General features: G+C 46.6%; 2 long non-coding RNA genes across 2 annotated transcripts in view; both read left to right on the top strand.

Moving 5' to 3' along the window:
• LOC120100684 (uncharacterized) overlaps nt 1–22040 on the top strand; it is a 29262-nt gene extending 7222 nt beyond the window's left edge. The window contains exons 2-5 of the long non-coding RNA XR_005500542.2: nt 5036–8439; nt 9688–9735; nt 19122–19542; nt 21154–22040. This is a non-coding gene — a long non-coding RNA (uncharacterized LOC120100684). The remainder of the gene's footprint in view (nt 1–5035; nt 8440–9687; nt 9736–19121; nt 19543–21153) is intronic.
• Nucleotides 12808–17552, top strand: LOC134485828 (uncharacterized). Its single transcript, XR_010064053.1, has 2 exons — nt 12808–16415; nt 16545–17552. It is a non-coding gene; the product is annotated as an uncharacterized LOC134485828 (long non-coding RNA).
• Nucleotides 22041–23417: the final 1377 nt, after the last annotated feature.

Here is a 23417-nt window from a genome sequence, read left to right as displayed (position 1 = left end):
CACAGAACAAGGGTGAGGTTTGTTGCACAGATGTGAACGGGTCATAGTCACTGATGAAGACTAGTAGCTTGGCCTTTCTCTCATGGATACAGAGAGGGAGCCATCCTTAAAACTGGGGCTTCTCTTGGTAGTAGATCTAATTTTTCTTAGAAAAAAACTAACTTTTCAGAGCTACCACTTAAATAATAGGCCTCAAATAACCCCTAGGCAAAGAGGGCCCATTTTTGTGTGATGTCTCCTGAAGGCCGTCCCCTGACTTTCTTCTTTTCCTTTTGAATGTTTTCAACCCTCCACACCTCATCCACAATTTCAAAGAATGGGAGATAAGAGTAGAGATGAGATGAGGAATTGAAATCAAATTAAGGTATCAAGGAGGACTTTTGTCCTTCTTAGGAAAGCAGGCTAATTATTAACCAATAACCGTACATATGTGTGCAAGCGTATGTGTGCACGTGTGGAGAGAAGCGGAGAGGGTTTGGGTAGAGATTAGGAGGTGAAGGACACCTTCCTCTTCTGATGAACATGATAGTTGTTCAAAATCCCCTTTATTTAGCCCTAGGAGGAAGTTACTGAGAGTGCTGGCTAGTTTTGCGGTAACTTGACACAAGCTGGAGTCACTGAAGAGGAGGGGACCTCAATTGAGAGAATGCCTCCATAAGATCTGTCTGAGGGGCATTGTCTCAATTAGAGATTGATGAGGGAGGGCTCAGCCCATTGTGGGCGGGGCCACCTTTGGGCAGGTAGTCCTACATTCTGTAAGAAAGTAGACTGAGTTAGCCATGGGGAGCAAGCTGGTAAGCAGCACCCCTCCATGGTCTCTGCGCCAGCTCCTGCCTCCAGGTCCCTGCCCTGTTTGAGTTCCTGTCCTGACTTCCTTCAGTAATGGACTGTGGGCATGGAAGTGTAAGTCAAATAAGCCGCTCTCTCCCAACTTGCTCTTGGTCATGGCACTTGATCACGGCAATAGAAACTCTAAGACACTACATACAGTGTCACCTAGAGCTTCAGAACTGCTAGACCTGTGATAAGATGCTAGCATCTTTTTGAAGAGTACAGATCATGTGAGAATTCTGTATTTTGTTCACGAAAATAAACTAACCCTTCTTTTCAACAAGAAGGGAGAAATGGGCTTCCTTCTCCCTCCACATTGGACTATGTGATGGGCTTCCTTCTCCCTCCCTCTGATGGACTATGAAGATGACCACATCTCTCTCAGAGCAGACATCCAGACCTCCCTGGGAGAAGGGCAGGGGGCAGCTTGCTGTTTTCTGGAAAGAAGTAAGTCTGTTAGAAGCACAGCTTCCTCCTTGTGTGTCCTCTGCCTTGAAAGACCAGATGAAAGCCCTTGGTTCAGCTCTGTGTACTCTCTAGTGAGGATTAGACTCCATACTGTTCCAGGACTCCCCAGTGACATCTGCACTGGGACCACTATGGAGAATATGTTACAGTAGCTGAATGGTACTTTCAGCCATAATAAAAATGAGCTATGGCTTGAATGATATGCCCCCCAGTAAGTCTCTGGTATTTAAATACTTAGTTCCTAAGTAGATAACTGGAGTGATTAGAAGGTGTGGTCTTGCTGGAGGAATTATAACATTGGGGACGGACTTTAAGGTTTCAAAAGACTGGTGCTATTCCCAGTGTGATCTCTCCGTCTTCTGCCCATGGATTGATATGTGAGCTCTCGATTGTCCCACCAACCACCATGCCTATTGGCTTATAGACAATTCTGCTAGGCTCCACACAGGGACCTAGCAACATGTGACATCATCACTCACTGCCATTTCAACCTGAGTCCCAGCCAGGTGCTGGTGGCCTGACTTATAAAAAGGACTGCTCACTACACCAGTCCCCTCCCTCTTTTTTACTCTCTCTGGTCCCTTGTGTTCCTGGCCACCCCGTCTTTCTCTTTTCCTATTCTTCTTTCTGTCCTTCTCTATCACTGCCTACTCTGCTCTCATGGCTCTGCTGCTACCCTTTGTCCAGGTCCTCATTCCACTCCCTTCCCCCACAGTAAACCTCCCTCACACCGGGGCTGTTGCATGATGTGATTTCTCAGGGGGACACCTTGGCATGGACCTGCCAGATATCACCTTACCCCTGTCCACTGCCACACGTTATATTACAATACCCTTGTTCCTCCATCATGGAGTCTAGCCTTCGGAACCACAAGCCTAGTTAAACAAACACTTTCTTTTTATAAGTTGCCTTGGTCATGGTGGTCACAGTGATAACAAAGTAAGTGATACTATATAGCTTTGGGGTTTTTCAGTGTTGGAGAATTACTCACAGCCTGAGAAAGCTAAGCTTGCTCATCCTTCCTCAGTAGGCCAATCAGACAAGCACTAATGAAAACAAAAGAAGGGAGATGATTCAGTGTGGCCATGTTGAGAAAGAAAGAAAAAAAGATACGGTTATTTACCTAAGTCTGTCTTCTGGGGTATAGACAAGAGTTTTAGATTCAAGTCTAGAGCAAGAATCATGCACAGTTAAGTACTCTCAGGCAAAATGTAGCATTGCTCATTCTCATGCTCTTAGCTCCAATCTCTCCTACAAGGTAGTCTGACAAGTTGTCAGAACTTCATGAATCACCTTTGGAGGATACAAGCTCCTTCTGTGGCTGAACTGGGTCTCGGACTCCTCTTTCTCCTGGTGTGGGACTCCTGCTTGGGCCCACTATTTCAACAGTCTAGTAGCCAATGGAACTGGCAAACTGACTTTATACTGTGTTCATTCCTACCGTGAAAGCTACATTGGTATCTTTCTAGTCTAGTTGGTATGAAAACCTTTACTTCTCCATGATATAATCTGAGCACCTGTCATTAAGGCGCAAGGTGGGAGCTGTTCCTTGTCTACCCTGCAACCTTCAAAACCAAACAACAATCTCAAAATCTCAAACATAACAAACAAAAGCCAAATGGCCTACTTACTTCCTAATGATGTTAAATCCTTAAGGGATAATCTCTGTCACTACGCTGGCTGTCACATACAGAAGTTATAAAAGCCAAGAGGCTAAACAGAATCTAGAAGGCTGTTCACCACCTGCAAGGCAGTTCGATGCTTGCAAAGATGGCTTAATGGTTTGTTAACCGAGTAGGGCAGCATGGCCAGAAGAGGAAACCTATTATGTCATCGGAAGAGGAACGTTGAAGCCAATGAGGGAAGCCACTGTGGGGAGACCTGAACCATGAATCATATCAGTATGAGAGGGCTTGTTATGGGGAAGTCACATGGTCCTGCACTCTGAGGATTTGATGGCTTTTCTGGAGTAAGGGGAAGTGTCTGACCCTGTTTGTTAGGTCACAGTGATCTCATGGGTGGGGGCTGTGAAAATAGCCTTTTACCCTCAATGAATCACAGCTAAACCAGATGCAGAGTATAAAGAATGTTGTGATCTTTGGACTTTCCGGTAGTCTAAGAGGCTTATTTGAGACATTTCACCAGTCGTAGCAACTTGGTGATCCTCAGGTAGAGCTAGTAGTCAAGACAACACTTCTGTGCAAGAAGAAAGATGGGGAACCATTTCTCCACCAGAAAGGTGCTACTGTGCACCAGGTCAGACTGCGCATGAGGTAGATAAGCCCCCTTCTTGGCCAGAGCCAATAATGCCTGGCTGCCACAGAGCCTAGACTTCCCCAGGGACTGAGATTAGACTCCAGCATGACTAGAGGCTTCTTATCTGGCTTTCACCAGAGTCTTGGGGCAAAGCCAAGCTGTTTACACCATGTAAATGGCAGTGGTCACAATACAGGAGAGCAGCAGACCCAGAGAGAAGAAGGTATTGGTGTTGTCAGCCATTACTGAGAAAGTCCAGCAGCAGAGGAGGAAAATTGTCAGTCCTGAGAAAGCTGGAGATGTCCAGGTTGCCTAGCGGCAGTGTTCCTTATGCCACTACGAATGCCACTCAAGCTTCTGGGAACTATCCCTTGCCTAGAAAGATGGGATTTCTCTCTAAACCAGTGGCTTTCAACCCTTTAATACTGTGATTCTTTAATTCAGTTCCTCAAGTTGTGGTGACCTCCAAACCATAAAATTATTTTCACTGCTACTTCATAACTATAATTTTGCTACAGTTGTGTTAATGCAAGATATCTGATACATGACCTAAGTGAAAGGGTCATTTGAACCCCCAAAGGGGTCACGAGCCACAGGTTGAGAACAACTGATCTAAACGGTATCCTCTGAGACAGGAAAAAAAGTGAGACAAGACGCCCTGAACCTTGCACAATAGGGCACACATCTCCCATCCCCATACCTGAAGAGAGAGATTCATTTACAATTATCCTGCCTCTAGCCTCTCAAGGACTCGGATTCTAGGCCTGTCCCACTACTCCTGGTTTAAGGAGATACATCTTTGTCAGTGTCAGCTGCCTAAGTATCATATTTGGTTCCAGTGTGAGTATGGGGCAAGATGGTGTCCAAACATGGCTTTGAAAGAAAAAGGAGAAAAGAAAATACCACTTGGGTTTAATCAGTACTCTCCAACCCTTCTCAGATTGTCCCTTTCCCCAATGCTTTGGCCAGAAAGGCATGCTTCTCCCAGAGATTTAATCTTTACATGCAGGACACATTTTCTTGACATAATTTGAGTTCAAACTCATCAGATAAATGAAGGGCACGAAAACCAGGACTTTTCACCAGGACTGTATTTGTGGTTCTTCAACTGCTAACCTCCCACATCACCAAGGTGATGCATTTTACTCTCATGTACAGAGTCCTTGGGGAGTCACTTTGTAGCTTTGCTCAGAGTTTTTAGTTATACTCAGGATGATCCGTGGCTCATGCCCTCTTGACTAGAGCTAGCGGGGCTGTGCTCAGAGCGTCTAAAGCATTTTGTTGCAAGATCATTTTAGGCTTGTGAACATGTTACAAGGAGTAAACTATTCTTGTGTAGTCCTATTGTCCCAACATTTTATATAAACATGGGATATTAATCAAAACTAAGATGTTAACACAGGCTTAACTATAGTACCTCAACTCCAGACTTAATTTGTATTTCCCCAATATTCCACTGATCCCCTTTTATCTGTTTCAGGATTCCGCATGAATCCGGCCCCAGGGCCCTCTCCGTCTCCTTCAAACCAGACCAGCTCCTCATTTGCCTTCCACTCTCACAAACTGGACACTTGAAGGAGAAGAAGCTGGACATTTTCTAGAATATTCCTGAATTTGGGTTTATGTAATGTGTTCTTATTCATAGACCGAGATTATGGATTTGGGGGAAGAACTCCAGGAGGAAACTTTCCTTCTACTTAAATCACATGAATAGATGTGCAATACCTATTTACATATGAAGCCAGAACAACACAGGCTGGAAGATGGCTCAGTGGGTGAAGACATCTGCTGCCAAGCCTGAGGACCCATACAGTGGAAGAAGAGACCCGCTCCAACCAGTTGTCCTCAACGTTCACGGGCACACTGTCGTGCAGTTCACACACACACACACACACACACACACACACACACACACACACACACACACACACCAAATAAATGTAATTCCAAAAGTTTTTAAACCATGACATATCAGCAACATTATTAACTTTGGTCATTTTGGTAATGAAATGTTTTTTTGCCATGATAGATAACATCACTATAAATATCCCTCTACACGTAATTTGCTGGAAGTGAACTTCTAAGGGTTCATGATTAGCTGAAGAATGATATCCCATACTCAAATAGTATGCGAAAGTAAAGAGGGTTTTATTCTGCACGAGTTCAGCATGCTAGGGTCTACCATATTTCAAGATGGAGGTAACCAAGTGAGCTCCAGGCCCAATTTAAAGCACATTAGGAGAATTCGGGGAGGGGCAGGCGGCCTCTATGATAGGCAGTATCACTAGGAACATTCCAGAACCATTGCTGGGGAAGTCTGGAAACTGCTGCTGGGGAAGTCTGGAAACTGCTGCTGGGGAAGTCTGGAAACTGCTGCTGGGGAAGTCTGGAAACTGCTGCTGGGGAAGTCTGGAAACTGCTGCTGGGGAAGTCTGGAAACTGCTGCTGGGGAAGTCTGGAAACTGCTGCTGGGGAAGTCTGGAAACTGCTGCTGGGGAAGTCTGGAAACTGCTGCTGACCCATGCCTCAGGCTAGGTGGTGGGGCAGCTTCTGAAGCCTGGACTTGCCTGGACTTGCCCAGTTCTTGGAAATGGAGATTTAAGCCTAGCCTCCTGAACTGCTAATTTGAAGAGTTAGCCATGGAGTTAGCCTGTCTTAAATCCACATTCCACCAATACCAGAGAAAGAATATTCAACCAATACCGCGGAGAAAGAGAATACCAAAACCTTGGTGATCACTTGTTAAAACTGCCACAAATACCTACTGAATTTGAGGAGAAATATTCTCAAGCTGTTCTCCTCTGCTATAATGTCCTCTGCTGATTCAGTCACTAATCAATGGGCTGTGGCCTGTGGTAATTACTCTGTGGTGTTTTGATGGTGATTTTTTTTTTGTTTTGTTTTTTTACAATTTTGCTCACTCCTACATTTATTCTTTGGAATTCTATTTCAAAGTATCCTTTCTCCTCCGTGAGTATATTTATTCAATCATTTGAATGAGAAAAGCTCAGGGATAATGGATGCTTACTCTTTAGCATACAACCCAATATTAACATTATTTATTCTGTGGTCCAAATTCTGGCTTTGACTGTTGAGAGCTTTCCAGTCCAGCACTGGCTTGTGCATCCCAGGCTTTCATTGTCTTCCCCCAACCCCCACTATCACCACCACCACCACCTATTTCTCCAAACAACATCCACTTCAGGTATTGGTTTGCAGGGTAACATTTAAAGTTATTAAATGTCGTGTTGAGATGTGTTAAAGGCTAAACAAGTTGTGCCATTGGAAGGTTGATCCCACTTAGGAAGAAGAGCTTAGCCCTGACAATGCTGGGAGCATGAAGCCTTTGGTTGTTGTCAGAGGAACAGCTGCTGTTTGGAGAACTCTGATTGGCTGCTTGACAGGGGACAAGCTGTGCTTTTGTTTGATCTTCCCATATTTAGCTCTCTCGCAGATGCCAGGGGAGGCTGGAGGTTTACGTACCATCCCCCTCCCTCAAATCCCCATCATCACCTCCTGGTCCTAATGAACCAGCCACTTTCACACATAAATATTTCTGGTGTTTCACCCTACCTGCCCTCCCCTCTCCTCAACCAGATTCGTGTAGAGAGCTTTGATAAAGAAACTCTCAGTTCTCTGGGCTAAGTGTGCACGTGGGACTCAGCTCACTTGAGGAGATGCGCAGCTAGGATTACTGGAGCCCTAGCTGGAAGCTTCCAGAAGTTTCCAGTGGCTGCTCCCTCTGAACTTAGATTATATCTGTTAAAGAGGCAATACGGCATGCAGTATCTAAGCCCCTGCAGTGGCTTCAGAGGCTCCATATGCAGAATCAGCTACTGTTAGATGTTCTTGAACTTGGCTTAGCAGCCAATAGGGAGCCAGGCCAGGAGAGTGGCTCCTTGTGTGTATTGAGACATTCTAGCACTTACTCTGCTGTCTGTTGGGATGTCTGTGAGGGCCAAAGCAGCCACCAATATGTCCACTTATGGCAAGGGTCTCCAGGTTGGAATATGACTAGAGAGAGTGGGTTTTGTTGTTGTTGTTGTTGTTTGTTTTTGTTTTTGTTTTTTTCTGAGATGAATTGGAGATTCAGAGGAGGATGGACCTAGGCAGGTAAGGGTCAGGTATCACAAGGGGAAGGAAACACCAGGACACTCAGATCAGTGGGACGGGAATGTCACATCCAAAGAATCGCTGATGGGTGACCTGTTTGTTACTCTTTGCTCAGGCTCTCCCGCTCACTTGCCAGAGCACCCACTCTACATGTCGCCAGTGGCAACCGGAACGCGTCCACTGAAACCCACACAGTGGCAGTTGGTACCCGAGAGCCCGTGGAGCAGTCTGCTCTCCCAGCCCTCCTCACCCCGGGGTTTGATTCCTCAGCAGCATCACAACAGCTGTACAGAGCCATGTGCTCCTCAGTCCCTAGCCCTTTAGAAGCTGGAAGGAGCGAGAGAGTTTCGGGGACAGGCGATGCTCAGAGTTGAGCATTTAACTCACCTGGTTTCCACTCCTGTGGCCACAGAGAACATCCCAACGTTTATGTCCACTGCCCAGTGTTCTCTGCGAGCCTGGCTCCCAGGTTACTTTCCTAAGAATACACACTTGTAGCCTCAAACCTCTACCCAGAATTAGCAAACTCCTCGAGGCTAGCAGATTGGAAGTTCTATTTTTAAGGCAAATTAATCTGACAAGATTCTAAGAAGCAGGGTTACCCTTAAGAGCCGAAGAGAAATGCCTGGTTGCCATGGTGATAACCAGGCTGACCACAGATTGGGAAGAAGAGAAACAGCCATACTTCAGGAAGCATCTCTCTGGGTGAAATTTCTACATGAGAACGGCGTATTCAGCCTTTAAAACATTACTGTTTATGATGGCTGACAGGTACAAATACTTATTTTTCTTAGATCCTAAAATTTAAATCTTTGGAAGTGGGTTATTATCCCTTGCTACCAATGCTGAGGTGACTTTGGTGGCTTCGGTGATTTTGGTAGTTTTATGGATATGTGGTGCTGCTCACCCCTCCCCCATTGTTCCCAGAATGCCAAGCCTCTGGAATTATTTTTTCTTCTTGTTTTATATTATTACATTTCTGTCTGTTCTTGGGGATACTCAGATACCTGCTTTGGGGCTTTCTCATTTTTGGAATCTGTAGCTCCCTGTCTACTGTGGATCGATGGGCTAGGCCTACAGTATTCAGTGTAAGAATGAATCGATAAACATCCAAGAAACACATGACTATTAATTAATAAATTGATTAATCAATTCAGCGAGTCACAGGATCTGAAATTTTGTTGCTTTTAGAACTTGTGAGGAGGCTCATCGGGTAAAGGCCCTCGGTGCAACAGTTCAGTACCTGAGTTTGCTTCCTGGGACCTACAAGGCAGAAAGGAAGAACAAACTCCTTCCTGTCATTAGAACATTAGGCAAAAGTTTAATACACAGCCAAGCGCTTCTCTGTATCTACACAAAAGAAATAAATAGGCATATTTACATAAATATTCATAACAGCACAATTCCTTTCTGTGCAACACCTTATCCTCCTTCTGAAGCAGAACCCTTCTCATTGAGTTCTAAGAGGAGAAAGCCTTGAAGGAGCCTTGAGCGGTATCCACCCACCTCCTGCTCTTCCTTTCCTGCTCCTGGGGCACTGAAGAAATAAATCTACTGTCACAGCATCAGCTCTTCTTGTCACATCTCTAATTCAGTCCCCCTGGCCACCTTCCTGGGTCTCCGGCAGCTCTGACCATTGTTTCATACAGTCAACACAGATGTGGCCCCTTTATTGAGCTCTTGTTGCCTATAGGCTGTCAGGGGGACATAAGTCTCGTCGCCCTCAGAGGCTCATTGAGGCATCTCCTGTCACCTTCTGCTCCTCAGTCTCAAGGTGTCAAGTTGCTGGGAGACAGATCACAGATCGTCAGAGAGGAGGCTTCCAATGATGCTTCCAATGGAGACTAAAGGGTCCAGTAGCAGAGGCAAGGGAGGAAGCAGCCAGGGGTTTGCCCAGGGGGGTTTTTGGTGCCAGCCACTCACATCCCCAGTCTCTGCCTCCAGACCTAGATGTTCCCTGGCTTATTCTCTTTGCTTACCATTCCAGCCATTACTTACTCATCCTTTCTATTTGTACAGATAACAAAACCATAAAATGGAGTGGATGGTTCCGGATCCGCAGGAATGGTATGCTGCTCTCTCCATATGTTGCTCCTTCTGTAAACAGGGAGGAAAAGATAACACAGGTCGCCTTAAATCTCACCTTAAAAACAAAATGCAGGGCTGGGGATTTAGTTCAGTGGTAGAGCGCTTGCCTAGTAATCGCAAGGCCCTGGGTTTGGTCCTCAGCTCAAAAAAAAAAAAAAAAAAAATGCAAAACATAAAAAACAAATTTTTTTTACCAGTCCTTTTTTTTTTTAATTTATATCATTGGGCCATCCCCGTGCATTTTATTGATAAGAAAATTGACATTCAAAGAGGGAACTGCAACAAAACAAATAAACAAAACCTCAGTAGACTGGCCTAGCTGGAGAGTGGCCCAGGAAAGACGGCAGGCCAGTTTTGCCTTTGCGAAGGTCAGCCAACTCCCACCCCCAGAGCCCACACCGTGCAGGACATGCAGGCGAGGAGCCAGAGAAATTATTTTATTTCTACGTCTCGGTAAACATGATCCTCCGGTTTTACAGACACCTACAAGATCACAGGCTCAAGGGTAAAAATAAAGCTTGCCTTCTGACAGAACACATCTCATCAGACGATCTAATTTCTCCTTGCCTGGGAGCTGGGGGGGTTGGGGGAAGCAGCCTGCTGGATAAGGGTTCAACTGGGCCAGGCAGCTCTGTGGATCCCCTCATCAACTTCGGTCCAGGAGTCTGGGGGACTTCCGGAGCCTCTGGCACCCCCAGGGTGGATGTCATGATCAGGGGAGGTGGTAGAGCAAAACGAAACCTGGAAGCCAGGGCAGCTGAGCCCCATGAAAGATTCCACTTGCTCCTTTTCTGTCTCTAATACCAGACATTTCCCACAATGCCTCTGTCCTCTGCCTGGAAGTAGGATCCAGCGTCTCCAGCCATCTCCAGTCCTAGAAATGGAATCTTCCTTGATGTCAGAGATACACCGTAGGGGAGTCTGTCACAGTTTCCTGCAGCCTGCTTCTGAGGTTGGTGAGGTTATCCCAACCCACTTCTTCTAGGCCCAGTGCGGAAGAAGAACAGGGGAACACCTACTTCTGCTCATACTGTATTTTGTCCTCATGCTCTCTCTCGTCTTTCCTTTGAAAAGCATGTGGGCATATGTGCTGTGTTATGTGCAAGTCGTCATGACTTCTGTCATCTTTTGCTTTGCTTTTTCATCAAGATCAAGTCGGCCCCACTGTGTAGCCGAGGACTGACCTCCTGCCTCTACTTACCAGAGAGCTAGAATTGTAGGCCTTCACCACCACGCTTAGTTTTAATGGGTGCTTTGGATTTAGCCTGGGACTCTGTGCATGTTAGACAAACATTTTACCAATTAACACCCTCAGGCCAAGCCCCACTATGACTTCTAAGCAAAAGGATTGTTAGCCAAAGCTTTTTGAACCGATAGACACGTGGACAGATCCGGCGGAAGTGTTTTCTCCTCAGTGGAAAATGCTCTGCCCACCTCCTGGATCTGCATCCAAGAGTTTAACCTTCATTTTCACTCCTGTGCAAGCTCTCTGAGATGTTCCCTTTCCAACTAGAAAAGCTTCAGACCCACGTGTTGCTCCCAATAGAAAGTTCATGGGCAACGCCGATACTCCCGACGGAAACAGTAATGGTGGCAGCCAGTAGTGGTGGTGGTTTTGTGGAAACAAGGGTAGGTTATTAAGCACCACGTGTCCCCCGGTGTGGTGGAATGGTCAGATAACTGTCACTAGCTAGTATGTGTAGGTCCACATTGTGATCCGCCATGCTCCTGGCTTTGGCCAAGTTACTTAATGTCTCAATGACTCATTTTCCCCTTTTATAGCTAGAGAAGGATAACGAAACCCCCCTTGTAGAATTTGTTTCTGTAATAGGAGCTGGCATTACTTTTGCTAGGTTGCAGTGAGGAAAAAGTGAGGAGTTGGGAAAACGTATGGACCAGGGTTGCTGTGGTTTTCCTGTTATCTGCTTGCCTGGGTTGGATGCACCCTGCCTGCCTATGGAGTCGAACTTTGAGAGTTTACGGTACACACAACCATCTCGGGGCAGGTAACTGATAGCATGAGCACCTTAGAGCTACAGCAGCAAGCCTGCCTAGCTTTTTTTTTAAGGTCAGAGTCCCGGGTGACTTTTTGGTATCTTCAGAAGAGGTACTTCATACTTGCAAGATGGCTCCTGCACCTTCTGACATTCTGTCTGAGGACGAGCTGGGCCCTTTGCCCAGCAGCTTTTATTCTTATGGGTATTCTCTCCTCTATCCCAGTCTTCACTCAGGAGACTGACATAGACAGAGCTTTGCTCCAGAAAAAGGGTCCTTGAAGAGCCTCCGCAGAAGACAGGGAGGAAGAAGAATGGAGGGCAAACATCCACTCCTTTGTCTCTGCTCCCTGAGGTAGCCTGAAGCTGACGGCTGTGACACTGGCACAAGCATCCATTCCCATACAACTCTCCTGGTGACACTTCTTGTCGTGAGGCCTCTATGCTAGGAATAGGAGCTGCTATAAACATGGCCGACATTCATGGAGCCTGCCTATACCTGAATGTCTCTGTTTCTCTATTGGTGCTGGGCTTTCCAAGCTTCCTCCTCCTCCTCCAGACTTTCCGTAGGTTCTCATCTGATCATACAGTCCCTTCTGTCTGCCAATGCTGGAAAGGTAGGAGGGTCACCGGTGTAAGGACAGCCAGGGAGAAAGAAGCAGCTGAGAATCCTTGTTGAATTAGCCAGCCATGGTATTCGCTACCCACACCAAACTGAAAAACTGAAACAGATTTCCAGGCCTAAGGCCAGCCTGTTGGGCTCAGCCCGGATCTCTCACAACAGGAGGGTAAGTTCTCTGGTCAGACATCCATCCAGAGGAAAGCTTGACCATTAACTGGTCCAAGATGTCTATACCACAGCATCTTTTTTTTTTTTTTTTTTTGGTAGGAATTTTTTTTTTATTAACTTGAGTATTTCTTATATACATTTCGAGTGTAATTCCCTTTCCCGGTTTCCGGGCAAACATCCCCCTCCGCCCTCCCCTTCCTTATGGGTGTTCCCCTCCCAACCCTCCCCCCATTGCCGCCCTCCCCCCATAGTCTAGTTCACTGGGGGTTCAGTCTTAGCAGGACCCAGGGCTTCCCCTTCCACTGGTGCTCTTACTAGGATATTCATTGCTACCTATGGGGTCAGAGTCCAGGGTCAGTCCATGTATAGGCTTTAGGTAGTGGCTTAGTCCCTGGAAGCTCTGGTTGCTTGACATTGTTGTACTTTTGGGGTCTCGAGCCCCTTCAAGCTCTTCCAGTTCTTTCTCTGATTCCTTCAACGGGGGTTCTAATCTCAGTTCAGTGGTATGCTGCTGGTATTCGCCTCTGTATTTGCTGTATTCTGGCTGTGTCTCTCAGGAGCGATCTACATCCGGCTCCTGTCAGTCTGCACTTCTTTGCTTCATCCATCTTGTCTAATTGGGTGGCTGTATATGTATGGGCCACATGTGGGGCAGGCTCTGAATGGGTGTTCCTTCAGTCTCTGTTTTAATCTTTTCCTCTCTCTTCCCTGCCATATACCACAGCATCTTATGGGATGATGCTGGGGCCATCCAGAGCCAGGCACTCACAGAAGCTGGAAGCTAACTCCTTCACAAAGGCTTCTTCCGGAAAGGTCCAGGATTCGACTTCACATGCCACAGTGCCTTCTGAGGCACCCAGAAGGACTTTCTCCTCCCATTCCTCCTCAAATGGATGCCTGAGACTCTCATCCAGGCCTCCCTTTTTCTACTGGGAGCCCTCTGCTCCCATAACTTTCTGATTCCTATGGTATAGATTCTCTTTACAAAGAATCCACAAGTGGCTGACATTTTTCCGTTTCAAAGACAAGTTTCGCCGGTGGGATGGTACTTGCTGATATCAGCACTTGGCAGACTTAGGGGGATCACCAAGAGTTTAAGGCCAGCCTGTGGCTACGCAACAAGACCCTGTCTCTCAAGCCAAACCCTTGTAAATATGTCAGCCTTCAAAACTATAATTCTACAATTATTGCAGACCCAGCTGCGACATCTCCGATCTTACTGTACACCCAGGCCTTTAAAGCTTCCCCCATACATCAAAATAGCAAGGGCATATGTATCCCCATCTTACCCCCCCCAGACACCTACCCAGAGCCTAGGCTGGGGTAGTGGGCTCTGCAGTCTGTTTGCAGTAACACTCTTTCACTCTCTTGTCAAGGCTGAAAGAGGGAATAGATGATTCAAGAAGGCTTGGCAGCACCCAGTCGACGGCACTACACTCTGGAGTGATGCTGGTGAGAGATAGTCTTGTTGTAGGACATCCTCCAATGTGTTTAAATACATTGACAAACCCTCACAATGGCATTGTCATACACTGCCTCCTGATACACCGTAAGTCTAGGGAATCATTTGAAGATGGAGTCTGAGAGAGCCTCCTGGTGGCCTCTGCTTGGTGGAACTCGGGCTGAGCTAAGCAGCTGGAGCTGGGCAGAGAAGTATTAGAGAGGTCAAGGGAGGACGGGTAGAGCACTGGGGTAGCCTAGGAACTCCCCTGGAAGGGCATTCCTCCTGAGCAGAGTGTGAACCTCGGTCGATCACTTCAGGAGGAGTTACTTAGACCCCACCTCAGCCAATGCCAGCCATGAAAATTATCTTGAAGAGTTTAAGTCCAACTGTTTTGATTTTTAGACAAAGTAATGGAAGCTCAGATAGGCCAAGTGCTCAGTTCCAAAGTACACAGTGAGAAAGTCAGAGAAAGTCAGACCGAGAGGCAAGGGCAAGTATTTATAGCTGTGTCTGCTCCCTTAGACTTCCTGCCTACCACACTTCTCCCACTTCTTCCCTCTTCCCTCCCCACTCTTGATACTGTATCTTTTGACAGAGACTCATGTAGCCCAGGCTGGCTGTGAACTCACTGTGTAGCTGAGGATAACCTTGTACGGCTGATCTTTCTGCCTCCGCCTTCCATGTGGAGAGATTGCAGGCACGTGCCACTAAACCTAGGTTTGTCCCTTTGCTGCATTTTACTAGAAAGTTTTTTTTTTCCAGTCAGCCATGCAATAAACATTGAGTACATGATGTTGGCTGCTGGGAATGGAAGTCTCTACCCTGGAAGTTCCCCATATTGCACGGACAGTGACCGTTGAGTCAGTTATGACAAGCCATGCAGTGTAAACTGTGCTTGGGGTCAGGCTGTGTGTGCAGCGAACAGAGAAGGGCGTACGACAAGGCAGAACTTCGTGATGGACAGCCAATAGTAAGCAATTCGTTTTCCTAATTACCAAGCTTTAATTAATCCCAGCTACGTCAGACGCTGGTAACAGCCCAGCCACAAGACAAGAGTGGGTGAGATGAGGGAGAAGGTGGGCTGAAGCTGGCATAGAATGTGAGCATGGACTTTCAAGACTGGACTCTGGTCTACTGAGGTGGACAGCAACATGTCCTCACTGGTGAGACAGGGCTCTTACTGACCAAAATAGTTTGGAGCACGAAATGAGAAAATGCCAGGGATGACTATAGCACAGCTGCCCCCTACAAACACACACACAGTGAACCCCATTTCTATAGCTGCTATATGATGCTTGACTGTATGGATTCCAGGTCCTGGGAGTCTACCCGCCTATTTGTCTCGCTATAGAAATGATGACTTTTGTTTCTGGTCTCCGCTTGCCCCTCACTGAAGTAGTCAGGAGCCTCTGCTTCCCCAGGATCTGAGCACCTCAGCCTGTGGCTTCCCTGAGAAGCCATTGCTGCTGGGAGAACAGCTGCTCCCCCAAATTCTGATATTCTCTCGAACAGGGACCCTGCTGTGTTAATTAGGAAAACTGCATGCATGCCTGAACACTTGGCTTTTCTTTCTTCATATCCCCCTCCCCCGCCAGAAAAAAATACTCCTTTGATCAGCGCCATGGGTAAACATGCAAGATAGGTCTCGAAATTTTGTGTGAGGAATATGAAGGAGGGGCCATCTGCTCTCCTGATGGCTCCCAGTGAACCCAGTCCTCATGAGCCTGCAGCACTGGGAAGGACAGGCCTTCTAGGCCCTCTCCAAAGCACAGGAGAGCATGCTGACAAGCACCAGCCGGGTGAGACCCACATGTTCCCACCTGTGGCAGCTTGGGCTCACAAGTGGGTAGGCTGCTCCCTCCCTTTCCTGGCCTCCTACAGTGACCACCTACACTGGTTTCCTTTGGGTTAGCATGGAGGGAACAAAAGAGAACAGGTCAAAATGAGGGAACTGGAGACGGATGCCAGCCTAGCAATCCAGACATCCATCTTCTTTTTCTTATCACGCCAAGCATCCCAAGAATCCCCTCTGATTCAACTCAAGAGAGCAAACGTGGGTGCTGTGGCTAGTTTCTGCTCACACATCCCCCACCCCCTCCCTGGAAAGGTTTAGCATCTCCTCATATCCCTTTAAAAGAAAACTCAATCCATAAGGGCTTAGTTATTGTGTAGAAGTCATGGGCGGATCATCTTTGCTTACAGAATGGCTGTGTGACAATGTGTGCTGATCTTTATGAAAGATGTCATGTGCTGGCTCCTGCGCGGGGACAGAGAGAAAAGAAACGTTTATTAGGGCCTTGCTTCTCCCAGTGCTGATCTCAGAGCTGCTCCCCTCTCCGATGTTTTTCCACAATGCTTTTTATTCTCCTCTACTCTTGTCTTTCTCTCTGAAAACTCTCCAGAAGACCCATGAGTTTCTCTGTGGCTTGAGGTCAGGCCCCACTTCTATTTCTTTTTTTTTTTTTTTTTTTTTTTTTGGTTCTTTTTTTCGGAGCTGGGGACCGAACCCAGGGCCTTGCGCTTCCTAGGCAAGCGCTCTACCACTGAGCTAAATCCCCAGCCCAGGCCCCACTTCTATGCCTGGCTCCTTTCCACCCTCTCAGGACCACTGCAGACGCCGAAGGGCCCTGTCATCTTTCCGTGCTTCACAGACTCTCTATCTCCCAGACCCAAGCAGCCCTAGTCATTCTTGCATTTGGTTTGTGATAGAAATTTTGGAAAGCGCCTTCTGCTCATAGAGGGAAATCACCTGAAGGGACTCTAATCCGCTTCCCAAATGTACACAGAGCGACTGACATTCTCCTCAATGGAATGGAACTAATCTGAGCAAATTGGTTTTTCTGGTACAGTCTCTCAAAATATGCTACACAGTTCCTTGTTGAAGTAAAAGGCTCATCGTGCTCACTCCTCCATTCCCAGCACAGCATCTGGGCAGCTGTGTGCTCTTAGGATAACAGGGCTAGTCTGGCTGTGGGGAGAAATTAATGACACTGCGGCTGTGCAGGGACTTACTTGAGCTGTCTTCCCATTTGCAAAACATGGATGAAGGTGGTCTCAGGGGCCCTGGGTCCACAGACAGATTTCCTTCCCAGCTCTGGTCGAACCTGCCTGCCATTCATTGCTAAGTCCTCACAGAGCTGAGTTGGGAGATCAGGCAGGGACAGGAAGCAAGATGGACTTATGGTTTCATTTGACATAAAAGCCAATAGACTTTAAACCTTCAAAGGGTGAGTTGCAATTAAAAAAAAAAATCTATTGCTGGGCAGTGGTGGCCCATGCCTTTACTCCCAGAACTTGGGAGGCAGAAGCAGGCAGATCTCTGTGAGTTCCAGGCCAGTCTGGACTACAGAGTAAGTTTCCAGGACAGCCAGAACTTCACTGAGAAACCCTTGAAGAAACAACACAGATATCTATGTATCTATCTATGTATCTATCTATGTATCTATCTATGTATCTATGTATCTATCATCTATGTATACATATGTATGTATAATGTTGTATGAATAGTTATTAAATGCATAATATAACAAATTTATCCTTCATTGTAAATACAGGTGTATAGCTGTGACAGCAGTTTGCCTCAATGCTGTGTACCTTCTTCCTGGCTTTCTATAGATGCCTAACAGCACGTGCATTGCTTATGTCATAGGACAATAATTAGAAAGCTGGCAGATTCAAAACTAACCCCAAATTGCCACAGTGTCGGGAAGACAAAAGTATTGATTTCAAGAAAGTTTAGCTCACAGTAGCTAAGTAGCCTGTTTTCCTCTTCCCATGTCCCCTGTGACTTTCTCAGTTCCTTTCCGAGCAAAAGGCTGATTTTTTTTTATAGGAGCTGTATGTTCACACCCAGAAAATTAACACACCAAGGGCTGGATGCCTGGGCTTTAGTATAGCTTACCTCGGTCTCCACAGGACAAGCCCTCTGTCACCCCACACAATCATCTGAGCACACTGCCTTGGGGCAGGAGCTGGCCTATGGTGGACTTGGTGTAGGTTCCAGATTGGAGGGTCTTTGTGCCACTACAAAGCAGAATTGCTCTCTCCATGTGACTCTCCTTCTCTGGGGCTGTGTCTTCTCATGGGGTTAATTAGACCAACCTGAGTCTCAGGGAGTGTGAGTTAATTGCCAAGCACTTTACAATTATCAGGAGCCCACGAGGTGCTTTACTGCCATAAAGCATTACATATAATTATTGTTCATAACGATAAAGTAAAGGTTTGGAACCAAAGAGGGCTCCCATGGCAACCTTAACACTCTCTCTCTCTCTCTCTCTCTCTCTCTCTCTCTCTCTCTCACACACACACACACACACACACACACACACACACGCCCCCCCCCCACACACACACAGAGAGAGAGAGAGAGAGAGAGAGAGAGAGAGAGAGAGAGAGAGAGAAAGAAATACAATTCATAAACCTGCCATGTTACTAGGAAAATATTTATTTTTCTAAGTGGTGATGAGAAGGTGCTAGGGGAAGGATTTTTCTTTAAGTGTTTTAGACAGACCTACTCCTCAGCCTGATGGCACTCACAACCTGCTGAATCCCAGCCAAGACCTCGCTCACCCTGCTGCAGCAAAATTGCTATCAGGCAGACAGCATGAGGACGCTGGTGTGATTTTTTGAAAATGGTGTTATAGCTTGTCAGTAAGAATAGTCCAAGGTGACTGAGAGTATTCTATTAATAAACCAAAGCATATCCCTAAATAAGCAGTATTGGAGACTAAACTATCCATCAACAGAAAGACTTTACAGAGAGATGGAGGGCTGCATCTCAGAATCAGAGGCAAAAAGCTTCAACACAAGTGCATCCATTTTGTTAAATGATACCCTAAATGTTCAGTACACCATTATGACCTCATTCACACAGAAGTATCTGAAACCCTGCACATGTCTGGCTGGAGGTACCTGTGACATTAAGTGATATAAGTGGCTGGTTTTACATTATTGCGAAATCCCGCAGCCACCAAGGAGAAACGTTACACTTCCGTTTTGATGATGGTTTATCCGTTCCTCTCTTGCCATTAGTGTGCAACAGGAGACTTGCCTTCTTTATTTTGCCCTACACATGTGGAGCCCAGGCAGGTTTCCTTCTTGGGAAAGAGAAACTAACTTTGGGTGTGCTTGGTTTCAGAGTAAAGAGAGGAATGTTGGGCACTTCCTATAAAGTTCTTGGGGGACACACAACTGGGGACCACTGTGTGAGCAGCAAAGGAGACATTTCTCTAGGAAGATCATAAAGGCAGACCTTGAGCCAAGTGAGGAAAGCTACTAGTGCAGAGGACAGAGCTGTGGTGCATCCTGAGCCTTGTAGGCTGTGGCAAATGCCCAGGTTGAAGAACTGCATCAGTCAGCGAGGTGGGTGTACTCTGTCTGTACACTCTGAGGAGACTCTGGAGGAGGAAGATGAGGAGGAAAGAGAAGGAGGAAGAGGAAGAGGAAGAAGACAAAGACGACGAAAAAGACAAAGATTATGAAGAAAAAGAAGGAGAAGGAGGAGAAGAAGAGAAAGAAGAGGAGGAGGATGAAGAGAAGTGGAAGAGAAGGGGAAGAAGGTAAGGTTTTGGAGGTGGAGCAGGACGTAGGTAGACATTTCAGAATTTGGAGCCCTGTGTGTGCTTATTCCTTCAAATCCCAACAGACAAGCACTCACAGCTGAAACTCAAGCTGAGCTTGTCTCTTAAACCTGTGTCTGGCAGGCTTTGTGACTCGGTTTGCTGGTTTGTCAATAACGGTGATCACAACAAAATCTAGTACCTCCGATTTCCCTGAGAAGGAAACCAAGCCTGACATAGAGTGCTAGATAGTATGCTGGGCTTTTATTATTAGCACGCTGTATGTTTATATATAACCAGCGAAAGTAGTTCTCTCAGTGTTAAATATTAAAATCTATTAATTATTAATACCAATTATTTAAGTATGAATTGTTTAGCTGATGAGGTAACCTGTGAATATGCCTGGTACATGCTGTCATTAGCAAGTTAATGTCGTTAAAACCCTTGCTTTTAATTTTTAATTATTAAATTTTTGACAGAAATTACAACATCAAGGTTCCAGGCCCTGGGGAAAGTGACAGAATCTGTACTTTCTGCAGAAGTGGAGAACAAGCCTAGAGTGGCAGGGAGCCTGTGTGGGCAGCCTGAGCCCCTGTTACTTCTCAGGAGCACCAGATAAAAGTTCTGACCCCCTGGAGGGAAAGGGGAGGGAAAGGAGACAGCAGTTGTTGGGACATCCATGGGAGGTGCGACATCGTTCCTCTTAACCCATGCATGTGCTTACTGAAAAAATACTCGGTTTGTGTGCCAAACTCTGCCTTGGGCTCTCAGGTACCACAGTGAGCAGACAGCCATGGCTCCTGGGTTGCGGCTAGGCCCCCTGTAGCACAGCAGACTGACAGAAACATTCTTCTACAGAGTAGAGGTTTTGAGCTCCCCAAATTGGTAGTCAAAAGTCAAAGTCTAGGTAGCAAAGAAGACGAACTGTCCAAACGCCCTTTTCCAGTGCAGACCAAAACATTTTTCTAAAGTCTGAAGCAATCCATTAAACCCAGAGCTAGTGACACTGACTACGGCCGATGCATCACCTTCCTTCTGTTACAGGGTCCTGGGACTTGGGTGGGGCAGTGTTGGGGGGTCAGCCCTGGAACAATGCGTCCATGCAAACAAAGGCTGAAAAGCCGGCTCTGCTCCCCAGATCTCTGCGGGAACTATCCCTCTCTGCAGAGTGCTATAAAAACGGCTGGCATTTAAAAGCAGATTTCGATTTTATATTTCTGAAGAGCCTCAAAGACACACATGAAAGGCCAGAGACACGTAATAAAACTGGTGATAAATGGCTCTCCCCCACTCCATCTATCAGCGCATGCCACAACTCTTTGCCCAATTATCTTCCAAGGGACACGTGAAGCTTAAAGATGAAGTGGGAGCCAGAACCATTAGTGACGCTGTGGTGCCTGGCACATCAAGTCTGTCTTTCCTCCCCAAATGTGGGGGTCATCTCAAAACGTGGGTATTGCCTCAAAGTGTGGGGATCAGCTCAGAGTTTTCCAATTTCTCCTTCCGTGTCTTCTCCACACACCCTGCCACTCCCAAGGCATACTGGGAAACTTTGGGGTTAAGTTTATAGAGTTCAAGTGTGCCAACAGCCATTTCTTTTCTATTGTGCAGAAAGACTTCTTCCAAGTCAGAGCATACATGATGGTGGCGGCTGAGAAAGGAAATGGGGGAGATGTGGCGGTGCTGAAGGAAGATAGCACAGAGAAACTGGGACTCGTAACTCAACACCGATGAAATTGCTCGTTAACTGCTTGGTCTGAAATGCCGGGGCTTTTGATCCATATTTAAAGCCTCTCTTAGGCAGGATTAATTTTTAGAATGACAGGTAATGCCACCCACGAGGGGGAAATAACTATTTATGCTTCTTCCAAGATTCTGTATTAAAAGGCATTTTATTGCTATTTAATTTAATAAAGTCAGAATCTTCACCTAGAGATCAGTTATCACGACTGGGGTGTGATACTCATTAGCTGAGGCGAATGACAGAGAAGCAATGAGGGTAGAAAGGATGAGGCCGAGAGGAGCTCCCAAGCATGGCATGGCCCCTTCAACATGGCCCCGGTAGAGAGCCTGAGGAGCCTGAAGCCTGTGCCAGAGGCAAGGCAGCCTCTTTACAAAGCAGTTAAGCAGAAGTGTCGAAGTGTGCACACCACCTTTCATGAGCTTCATTCTTAAGGCACGAGTACCTTACCATTACAAAAGAAACATGATATTGAAAAGAATCACGCCAACGTTTTTAGAGGCACACACACACACACACACACACACACACACACACACACAAAGCAGTCATTCCCTTTTTTTCTGATGTGTTTATACCCATTGCACTCCAAAGGGGAGACAATTGTTGATGAGAACTGTAAAGGCCTGAGGTGGGAACATCTCGCTGTGTCTAAGGAAGAGCGGAGAAGCCAGTGTGCAGGACGAGGAGGCCACAGTGAAGTTGGAGTTTTATTGTAAGAAAGAATGACTCCACAGGAGGAGATTTGTGGGAAGAATGAATGAATGAATATTTACTTTCCCAAAAGAATGAAGAAGAAGGAAGAGGAAGAGGAAGAGGAGGAAGAGGAGGAGGAGGAGGAGGAGGAGGAGGAGGAGGAGGAGGAGGAGGAGGAGGAGGAGGAGGTTAGCACAGGATGGAAACAGAAAGAGATTTTAGTAGTCCTGAGAAGACATGATGATGGTGGCGGCGCCGGCGGTGGTGATTCTGACAAAGATGAAGTACTAGAGGCAGTTTAGTTTGGACAGGATTCTGGTGGTGACGTTAGGTAATAGCTACGGTAGTTAGTCTTCACTGCCAACTTGCCTAGATTAGGAATCACCCAGGAGATACACTTCTGGGTATGTCCATGAAGATACTTTTAGAAAGATTTAACTGAAGAAGGAGGGTTGATGCCGGTCTTTTAAAACGAATAAAAAGGAAAAGAGGAGAAAGTAAGATGGGTCCCAGTGTTCCTCTCTCCGTGGGGTTTCCTGACTGCAGATCCAATGAAACCCGCTGCTCGAGCTCCTGGTCTTCATCACCATCCCTCACACTGAACCAAAAGCAACTCTTCCTTCCATAAGTCGCCTTTGTTCTATATTTCATCGTAGCATGGAGAAAGAGACACACCCAAAAGATTACCGATAGGCTGCGTGGGAGACATAAGGCACGGAGTGAGAGGAGCCCTTGGCTTCACCTTGAGTAACAGGAAGAGGAATAGTAAATTATTTTAAATTGGAAGTGCAAGGAAAATGAGCCGCCTCGTGTGCATGTGTAGCATCTGAGATGCAACTTAGACCTCGAAGTGGAGATGGCAGGGTGGAGGTGCAGTTGGGCTTATGATTTATGTGAACTGCAAGCTTAACTCTTGGCTACACAGCAGTGCTATTGTAGGATACTGAGAACAGGAGAGCATGTGGGAGGAAGGTCACGTGGGAGGAAGGTCACGTGGGAGGAAGCAGAGATGAAGGTGGGCATGGATCTGCAGACCAAACTGACAGTGTTTGGAGCAGGGGATAAAAAGGAACTTGAGAAAGAGAAACTGGGGTGGAGGGGAGGGGAACAGAATGAAGTTGGTATCCCAGAAGCCAGTGAGCAAAAATTCTAAAGGAAAAGGCTGTGCTCAGCTATCAAACCGAAACAGCTGGCAGACTGAGTGACAGCAGCCTTCTTCGGCGGAGGAATGCCCACTGGTTGTAGTAATGGTGACTTTATCTGTGGCCGGAAAAGAAAGCTGAGGTGGAATATTGGAAATAATTCAGGTTCCCGTCATCCTTAAAACCCCATCCCAGGGCACTGCTTATTCAGGAAAGTTCTCGGGAGACTCTCTCCATGGTACCTCAATGTGCCTGTGTTCTCTCCATTCCTACTGAACTCCCTACACGTGCACGGT

This window comes from Rattus norvegicus, chromosome 2 (genome assembly GCF_036323735.1).
Source record: "Rattus norvegicus strain BN/NHsdMcwi chromosome 2, GRCr8, whole genome shotgun sequence".
NCBI classification, from domain to species: Eukaryota; Metazoa; Chordata; class Mammalia; order Rodentia; family Muridae; genus Rattus; species Rattus norvegicus.
Note: the sequence above shows the minus strand (reverse complement) of the source record. Positions and strands in the feature narration are given on the sequence as shown.